The sequence below is a fragment of the Miscanthus floridulus genome, chromosome 13 (genome assembly GCF_019320115.1).
Source record: "Miscanthus floridulus cultivar M001 chromosome 13, ASM1932011v1, whole genome shotgun sequence".
NCBI lineage: Eukaryota > Viridiplantae > Streptophyta > Magnoliopsida > Poales > Poaceae > Miscanthus > Miscanthus floridulus.
In genome coordinates this window covers 64,810,128-64,819,876 of record NC_089592.1, presented here as the reverse complement: position 1 = coordinate 64,819,876, position 9,749 = coordinate 64,810,128, and the positions used below count along the sequence as shown (strand labels likewise).

The 9,749-nt window shown below is 44.3% G+C and overlaps 1 long non-coding RNA gene across 1 annotated transcript; it reads right to left on the bottom strand.

Moving 5' to 3' along the window:
* Positions 1-6,263: 6,263 nt before the first annotated feature.
* On the bottom strand, positions 6,264-8,452 carry LOC136501603 (uncharacterized). Its single transcript, XR_010770322.1, has 3 exons — positions 7,822-8,452; positions 6,654-6,793; positions 6,264-6,323 (listed from the first exon to the last, which is right to left on the bottom strand). It is a non-coding gene; the product is annotated as an uncharacterized lncRNA (long non-coding RNA).
* Positions 8,453-9,749: the final 1,297 nt, after the last annotated feature.

Here is a 9,749-nt window from a genome sequence, read left to right as displayed (position 1 = left end):
ACATTGTAAGGGGATCAATAAAAATGCATACAAGTAGGTGGAGCAAGCTCATAAACTTAAATGTTGTATTTGAATGTGCATATTTGCTTGCATGGCACAAGTCTTAAATTTCAATATCCATGCTTGTGCAGTGTATGCTAGTTATAGGCTTGAATGATAAAATGAGAAACTAGCATACATAGGCTAAAGTAACTGGTATCAAGAATGAGATATTCTATGGAAACTAGACCCTTGCTTGTAATATTGATCTCATGGGGTATTCTAGTTTTTATGTATGTCTAGTTCCAATGGTGCTAAGGATGGTATATTGGTGTACTCCAATTGGTATCATGCTTCAAAGGTCCATCTCTTATACCTTAGCATCATTAGGTAGACATTGTCTCCTATATTTCCTATCTAAGCATATGTGCAAGCTTCAATCCAAACTCTTAGCACATATATAGGGGGAGCAATCGCTACCATATGGGATTTATGAAACTTGTCCACATTCTTTTACACATGGTAAATATGTTTGGACAAGCAGTATGGATTCAATTAAATTTCAATTTATATCTTTGTGAAAGGGTTGTCATCAATTACCAAAAAGGGGGAGATTGAAAGCTCTAGTTTGGTTTTAGTTAATTGATGAAACCAAAAGTACTAACCTATTATATCAAAGTGATTATGAGATAGGTAGCACTACTCCAAGTAATGAAGCAACGGTGAAGATCATGATGATGGTAATGGCATGGTGATGATCAAATGCTTGAACTTGGAAAAGAAGAAAGAGAAAAACAAAAGGCTCAAGACGAAGGTATAAATAGTAGGAGCCATTTTGTTTTAAGTGATCGAGACACTTAGCGAGTGTGATCACATTTAGGATCGATAGCCGTACTATTAAGAGGGGTAAAACTCGTATCGAAATGCAGTTATCAAAGTGCCACTAGATGCTCTAACTTATTGTATATGCATTTATGATCTAGTGGAGTGCTAACACCCTTGAAAATGTTTATGAAAATATGCTAACACATATGCACAAGGTGACACACTTGGTGGTTGGCACATTTGAGCAAGGGTTAGGAACTTCACCGGTGGAGTGTCCGCCCGTAGAGTGTGGATAGTCCGATGGTGCCACCAGCGCCCTAGATAGAAAAGACGGAAGTCACTGTAAGTGACCAGACACTGGTCTCAGTAGGACCGGCGTGTCCGGTCAGGTGAAGCATGAAGACGCTGACATCGGTCTCTAACCAGACGCTAGGTCACTTAGTGACCAGACGCTGAAAGGTTGTGTCCGGTCCTACTGACGTGGCAGCGCATAGGGGAGTTGCCTTGTGACCGGACGCTGGGTGTGTCCGGTCAAGCATGACCGGACACGTTCGGTCGTAAAAAGTCGTCTATAGATGCTTACTGCAAACGATCGAACACTGGGGTTCAGCGTCCGGACACTTTGAGCTGCTGCGTCTGGTCATCACTTGACCGTTGAGATCAGACGATCAACATTTGATGAGAGGGGATACATGGCACGCATCGCGTGACCAAACGCTGAGGTCCAACGTCTGGTCGTTTTGACTGGAGCGTCCGGTCACCTCGTGTTGTGCCTAGTGAAGGGGTACAACGACTCTATTTCGTGAGGCCTTCTATTTAAGCCCCATGGCCGGCTCAAGTTCACTTGCTTGGCCATTTGTATTGATATAGCAACCTTGTGAGCTTAGCAAAAGCCCTCCCACTTATCTCCATCATTGATCCATCATCATTGTGAGATTGGGAGAGAATCTAAGTGCATTGCTTGAGTGATTACATCTAGAGGCACTTGGTATTTGTGTTTCGCTGCGGGATTCACTTATTTCTCTTGGTGGTTGCCACCACCTAGACGGCTTGGAGCAGCGGAGGAGGATTGGCAGGAGTTGGTGATTGTTTGTGGCCATCTCCGGCGACTGTGAGGGGATTTGTACCTTCCCCGGTGGAGTGCCGAAAGGTAACTCTAGTGGATTGCTTGTGTCATTGAGTTACCTCACTTGTGGGTACGTTCATGCGGTGTCCAATTGTGTGGACGAGGTTCGTGCAATACCTCTTATCCGCCGAACCACCAAGTGTTGGTCGACACAACGGGGACGTAGCGTGTTGGCAAGCACGTGATCCTCGGGAGAAAATTGGTTGTCTCTTGCCCTTTGGTATTCTCCCGGTGATTGATAAAGTATTCATCTTGTGATTGGTTCACTCCTCTATGCGGTGGTATAATCACCTCACTTACTCATTTACATTTCCGCAAACTAGCTATAACAAGCTCTTTAGTGTAGCTAGAATTGAGAGCTTGCTTTATGGATTAAGTTCATCTAGTGAAGTTCTTTAGTGTAGCAATTGTGAGAGCTCTTAGTGAGTAGTAATCTTGTAAATTGTGTGCCTAGTGATCATACCAACTAGAATTGTTGGATAGGTGGCTTACAACCCTTGTAGAGCTAGAGCAAGTTTGTATTTCAATATTTGTTATACTAATCAAATTGCTCTAGTCGGTTTGTAGATTTATAAATAGGCTATTCATCCCCCTCTAGCCATATTAGGATCTTTCAGGCGGCTCTAAGTATTTTAACATCTAGAGCTTCTAGATACGCCTCCATGTGGATTTTCCAATATGGAAAATCATCCCCCTCAAAGATAGGAGGAGGTTCATCCCCGTGAGACATCTTTCTCTAGGCGGTTAAGCCTAAATACGTGAGCACGAGGCTCTGATACTAATTGAAAGGATCAAGATGTCCAAGAGGAGGGTGAATTGGGCTGATTCCAAATTTCTTTCAACAATTAAGTCCTACGGTTAGCCCAATTAACCCCTTGTACCTAGAAAGTGTTTCTATTGATCTATCGCATAAAAGTTTAGGAACCTATGTTCCAATCCTACTCTAACATGGCAATTCTATGAATGTAAATGACAAGAATTGAATTGCTCAAAGTAAATGCTCAAAGTAAAGAGAGAAGGAGGAATACGGAGATGTTTTGCCGAGGTATCGGAGAGTCGCCACTCCCCACTAGTCCTTGTTGGAGCACCCGCGCAAGGGTGTAGCTCTCCCTTGATCCGCGCAAGGATCAAGTGTTCTCTACGGGTTGATTCTTTGATACTCTGTCGCGGTGAATCACCCACAACCGCTCACAACTTGAGTTGGGTCATCCACAAGCTCCGTCGGATGATCACCAAACTCTCAATCACCATCAAGCCATCTAGGTGATGGCGATCACCAAGAGTAACAAGCACGAACTCTCACTTGACCACGACAAGCCTAATGAGAAGGGTGGATGCACACTATGCTACTCTTGATCTCACTAATGAGGGCTCTCTTTGTGATTCTCAAATCTCAATCACCTCACTAGGACCTTGCTCTTCTTGGCACTCTCAAAAGTGTTTATCAGCTATTGAAATAAGCAAAAGCACCCCACATACGAATGGAGGAAGTATTTATAACCATGGCTGAAAAACGAACCGTTATGTGCCTCTACGGGGTGACCGGACGCTCCGATCATGTTGACCGGACGCTCCGATCAATTCTCCCCGAACTCCAATGTTAAAGTTGTGAACGGACGCGTCCGGTCATGATTTCCCCTCTCTAGAACCTTATTGGAGTCGACCGGACGCTGGGACTCAGCGTCCGGTCACTTCACCTCTCAGCGTCCGGTCGCACCAGACGATTTCACCTTGATCAAATGAACTGACCAAACTCTGCGCCAGCGTCCGGTCAGTATTTGACTCTCCATTCACTTCCAACTCTCAATCATATGTGAATGAAGTTTGCTCCAATAGATCTAAGGGCTTCTTAGGAGCTACCTAGTGCTAGATTTAGCAACTGTGCACCATACCTAACTCACTAGACTCACCTAGGTGAAGCTACCCGTCCATACCCCCCTTAATAGTACGACCAAAGAAAAAAACAAAGTCCTAAACTACTCTAAGTGTCTCTTCAACTCCAATCAACACTTAGAACTAGTCCATCCTTAACCTTGTCGTCCATCCTTTGAAAACCGAAACGATTTCCATCGTAGAGGCATGACCACCATGATAGCCCAATCGATCTCCATTACCATAACCTAACTTAATTGCCACTGCAAAACACACGTTAGTCATAGTAATCACTTATTGTCACTAATCACCGAAACCCAACTAAGGGCCTAGATGCTTTCAGGATCTCTCTCATCTACTTCTAAATTGCTACTTTCCCTATCTAGATCTACACACTAGAAAACCTGACTTTGGTACCAATGTTAGATCAGAGTACCTCTAAAATCATAGATCAAGGGATAAACTTGACTTAGATGTGGAAACTTGTTGATGTACCTCGCCAAGGTGCGATCACGGCCACGGCGCCACCGTGACATGGCCACTGGAGTCGTAGTAGTAGAGGAAGCAGAGACGCGCCCTCTAGGTCGTCGTAGGTAGCAGTGCGGGCGCGGTGCTGATGGCGGCGGCGAAGGCGATGGTGACGCTTTCCGTCGCTGGCAGCACCCCCTTTTTAGATCGGTTAGGGTTGGGATATCGGTGGGGCGTTTAGCGGCTCAGGAGAACCTCGTACCTTGTGCCCCGGCCCCCACCTCCCTTTTACGGTATTGTGCGACGGGGGCCCACCAACCATGGAGTGGTTGGACGCCCTCGATCAGAACGTGGATCTAAAGACCCAATAGATCGGTGGAGATCAAACTAACACATACAACTAATCGGAAACAAAATACAATCGCTCATGCACCTTTCTTTATTTGCATTTTGTCGTCCACCTATCACCACCGAAGTCTGGCTAAATATCTTGCCCAGGTCAGAATGGGTAACTTGCTGACACGATTGATGATACGGAGAACAAAAACAAGAGTAATATTTTAACTGTGTCAAGAGAGGCAGAAGAAACCTATACCATGCTATATTTGACTAGCATTGGGAGGTCCTTACAGGTTTTCCTCTTTGGATTAAACTATAAGCAGGGAGCCACCCTACTCCAAGCCAATAATAGTTGCACACAGTCATAAGATATGGGCAAGTTCAGAAAAACTGATGGTCAGTGATAGCTCCAAGTATACCTCCTTACAGCTCAGTCTACAGCTTAGAACCTAGTTCTCTCCCACATGGCCAAGTGAAATCACACGCCTCCTCTCAGGTTCTCACCCTATAAATATGCACCCCCTGTCACTACACCCCTGCACCACACACCACAAGCCTAATACAGCTCAACACTTGCTAAAACTAGAGAGAAGAGAGAGGCGCGCGCGCGCGCGCGCACACACACACACACACAGAGACCATGGTGACACTAGGAAAAAGAACCAAAATTAGCAAAGGGATGGTGTCACTAAGGAGAAGGCGGCCGTTCCAGCTCATGGTGCTGAGGCGGCTCCGGGAGCTCAAGAAGATTGTGCCGGTGGGTGCTCGCCGCAAGGCTGACGTAGATGTGATTCTCCGGCAAACTGCTGAGTACATCTGCGCGCTAGAGCTGAAGGTGGCCATCCTCCGGAAGCTCACTGACATCTACGGTGTGTAGCAAGCTCTGATACAATCAATCGATCGTTTGCATGCCAGTCACCATTGCACATGTAAGAGGGGAGAGAGAACCTAGCTGCATTTCTTGCCATGGGCATCTCTGTTCAACTCCTCCCTACCACCCACCAAAGTAGTAGCATAATTGTGCCTCCCCTATGCGATTGGTTGGTCACATATGGAAGTGTGTCTAGTAGTTAAATCTGGCTGGAAAAGCCAGCCCGTTGCTCCAGCTGATTGCAAGAGAAATGCTTTCACTGGTGGTTGTCAATAGGCTGGAAGTAAGAGCTCGGCATGCATGGTTCGAGTATTTCATTTGTTTGTATGTGTCGGTGTGTACTATGGATTTTTGCCTAGCTCTTCAGCTCCTTGCCTCCTGTTATTGGCATGACCTATAAGACTATATGCAAAGACACATGGAACCACATTCATCTAGCAAATAACTAGTTAACTACCAAAAAACATTGTGTGATGATCCCTACAGATACAGGATCATTTGGATGGGAACATCTGTCGTATTATGAATAATAGTCACTACTGAATACTGATTGAACTACTCATTAGAACGACGTGTACTTGTGTGTACCTACCAATCAGACACTTGAACCTCTCCACAACAAATAAAGACAATGGCAAAAATATTTGAGGAACAATCCTCCTTTCAGTCCATGTACTAATTAATCAATCAGTTGATCAAGTCAGGATTAAAGTAGGATACTAATACTGCAGGACCTTGTTCAGATTGTGAGGCAAGCACAAGTAGCACAAGACATTCACTTGCCTGGCCGAACCATATCATGCGAGTGAAGATTCTCAAACTTTGCTGCATTAGAAGGTCGCCCTGTGGATAAGAACATAAGATGAAATATACTATTTTCAATGCTGAATTATTATAGTTTTAAGTCCCCAAGCAAGAGCGTCAAATGGGGTGTCGCTACTGAAAGGGAAGCTCTTTCTGTCAAGTCCATTTCTTCAGGTAGATAGACAGACAGACGGTGGATTTGATCCTTTTTACCCAAGGAGAATATATGCTAACACGTCACATCAACTGGTGATCTACAATCATCCTACTTGAAAAAGATGCTATGATGAAGATAGAGCACATAGTACGTGCGGGGATTTAATTCATGTGTAAATGTACTGCTGACCAGATAGATGGCAGCTAGGATACCAGAGGAAGCGTCCAAGAAGGGCATGTGCATGCAAGACTGCTCTCTGGCCTTTTGCTCCACATCATTAGGGAGTGCTGTCCCCTTCTCTGTTCTCTCTCGCCACCCTATCGCCGATTTATCCTTTTGGGTGAAAACAATCCTACAAAAACAAGCCAAAGTTTACCAAACAGGGAGATGCATACGTATTAACATGCCAATTAGCAATGAATTGAAAGGCTTCTGGTCTGTTTTACACTGTCATGTCCAGGCTTAAGCAATGTTAGATGCATGCAGAAGGAACATGCAGAAACTCCATAGTGAGATCAATCTTCCTTTTCTAGCAGGCACATTGATTCTTAAACGACCTGAACATAATGCTACCTTTCAACTTCAGGCAGCAGAGATACGCAGCCCTCAGAACGGTGACCATTAACTTGAATCTAGCAGTTGTCTCTCGGTGGGTGACATTAAATTCAACCGTGAGAGTTAACAGTAGTACACTCTACTGAGCCCAGGCTTCCTGTCGGAACACTGTCACACTGGAGAAAAACACTGCAACAGCGCGTGCTAAGCTGAGGGTAACAGTAACATTCTGTATTTTACAGCACAGCCATGTGGGATATTCGCCTTGGGATTATTGTTCACAGCCAGGCCAGCTATGGGCTACTGCCATGGCATTTCAGCTACAGCCTGCAGGCTGCCAACACAGCCATGTCTACTTGGTTTCCCAGGCGTGGCACTAGTTTTTTTTTTTTTTTTTGAGAATGCGCGTGGCACTAGATTACTATGTCAGGTTAGGTGTTATGTGGATATTAGGATTTTAGTACTCTCACACCTTGATCCACCTGTACTGTACAGCATCAGCAGGTTAGGACCTTGACTCCACAATTTAAAACCATCGGAAAGTAGAGTCTGTGGCTGCAAATCAACTCTGCTCCAGACTAACGAATTTATTAGCAAGAATGCATGGGGGCATCAAGCCGTGCAGCTGCCTAAAGATGCAGCCAAGCTGAACTAAAGCATGGACGACAATCACATTGCTCCTAACTTTTCCGAGCTCGCTAACCAATCTTGTCGAAAATTAAAAGTATCTCAGAAAGTATTAAGGTAATCAGGGATCAACGCACAGCCTAGTGCACGTACAATGATATGGGCATCATAATATAGTGGCATCAAAGACACCTTTACCTTAATGATACAGCTCCAAGGGGTTGCGTGGCTTTATTGCAGCACCTGGAGCCCATCCATGTGTGAGCATGTGTCTCTGCGATGCTATGATTTGGACTATCCACCATAGCCAAGTCGCAGCCCATGTAGCATGCGCTTGGCATTAGCCCGTAACGAGACAGCCATGCACAATGAAAAGATGCTAGATTAGGGTGACTGAAACAATGGTGGATTAGCCATATATATATAAGAGCCAGGGATGGCAAGGCTGTAGTCCACTGAACCAGAGACAACAAAAAACAGTAACACATAGATTACCAAAATAATAGTAATACACATGTTACAACATCAACATATTAAACAGGACAAGGCTGGAACTAGGACACTACATGAGTTATCTTTGTGAAAAGTAGAAAGGCACGTGCAATACACTAATGCAAGGTCAAATAAAAAAATGGCACGCTAAATGACTAGGAAGCGAAGGGCGGGCCTGGTGCAAGCGGTAGAGCTTTACCGCCTGTGACCGGAAGGTCTCGGGTTTGAATCGTGGTCTCCTCGCATTGCACAGACGAGGATAAGGCTTGCCACTGACACCTTTCTTCAGACCCCGCATAGAGCGGAAGTTCTATGCACTACGTACGCCCTTTAAATGAGTAGGAAGCATTACCTGGAGCACTGATCGGAATAAGCGCAGCACAGAATAGCAGTCAGGGTACAAGGTCGAATTTTTCTGCATGACTCTTGGACAAACAAAATTCATGCTAAGAAAACCAACAAATATTACTTAATCCAGAATGTATGTAACTTGAGGTGGCCTGGACAAGCATGAAGTCATGACCGCTTCAATAAACGCATCATGAGGTTCCGTGATGCAAAATCAAGTTGCAACAACCAGAGATGCATGAAGACAACAAGTCTCCATACCATGGATCTGTCTAATGTCGTTTAGTAGACTTTTAAGAACCTAAGACAAATGATGCCCCCTCAAAGCAATAGACAATCATCAAACAATAGATATGATGCATGGTGCATATGGTCTGATAAGATGCAAAGAATGGCCCTCAAGAGATAGAAGGGAAAAAAAATTGAAGATGGTGTGTATGACTTCCCCATGTTTCATTTCCTTTGAAGACGAAAAAGAGGAAAAAATGATGGAGCTTATTTTATAGGCCCCGTTCGCTTCAGCTGAAAAAAACAAGCCGAAATACTGTTCCAGCTGAAAAAACAAGCTGAAAAAAAACGGATTATAAGGGAAGCGAACATGGCAGATTAAGGGTGATGTGGGTCTTCAGTGCATCTCCTTCACATGCAGAAGGGCAGGGATTGCATTTGCAGAAGCAACTTTATAATGCAATTTTATCATCCAGACAGAATCTAGCAGAAAATATCAGTGCAATAATTATCAAGGAACTCCTCTATAGGAGTTTATGTTCTAACTTCTAAGAATTAAATAAGACATACATTGAGCATTTAACTATGGTCGAGTAGAACACATCTGGATCTGGAACCATCAACGTATATATCCAGCATCAGCACTTTCCTTCGCATGATCAGCATCTTTTACCACAACCACAAAAGGGCAGGCCTTCCGGAAGAAAGCAAAGACTATACCCGAGTCTTAAGCCGTTAGACCAACCAGTTCTTATCCATGTCCTGCAGAAAGGAAAGGCTAATACTTCCATTTCGGCACAATCAGATCAAGTATCTCCATTGATTCTCTCACTGAACTTCTAATGTGGGTGCCACTGCACAGAAAAGGTACACTCATAAAATTCCACAGCAAAGGTGAACATAACATGATTCGAGATAACAAATTTGAAAGCTCTACCTCTCACTCTCTCAGCAAACCAGAAACCTACAAAAATCAGACGCTCAAATTCAAAACACAGACACAGCACTGGAACTAGTTCCTCACCATAAAAAACTCATTTTCTGTGCACAGACAACCC